This window comes from Gregarina niphandrodes (genome assembly GCF_000223845.1).
Source record: "Gregarina niphandrodes unplaced genomic scaffold scaffold00119, whole genome shotgun sequence".
Taxonomy (NCBI): Eukaryota; Apicomplexa; class Conoidasida; order Eugregarinorida; family Gregarinidae; genus Gregarina; species Gregarina niphandrodes.
In genome coordinates, this window is record NW_011645883.1 from 1,282 (window position 1) to 1,698 (window position 417).

The following is a 417-nucleotide window of genomic DNA, read 5'->3' on the forward strand; positions in this document are numbered from 1 at the left end:
AACTTGCTGTACTTGGCTAACTCGACGAAAGGGAAGTTGGCGAGGTGGTGGCGCGGACCGGTCAAGATGCGAGGGCGCGGGGACCGAACTGCCTGGGTGAGGAATCGAACTGGAGGTGTGCATGTTCCGTTGGAATGCAGAAGAGACCAAATGACGGGTGGGTCGGAGGACACCGGGGGGCGAAGCGGATGCGGAGACTGATCGCGAAGTATTTCTGGTAGCCCGGAGTTACCAAGGAGAAGATTTCTGCAGGAACTGCCTGTTGTGTCGTCGGTTGTTTACTGCGCCTGGGGCCGCACAGGTGCTGGGTATTCTGGACGGGTGCTGGGTATTCTGGACAGGGATCGCTTCAAGCAGCTTGTTTAGCTAGATCTGGTTGGTCGGAGGTCAGTAGGAGGCGAGGTAGGTCGGAGGTCA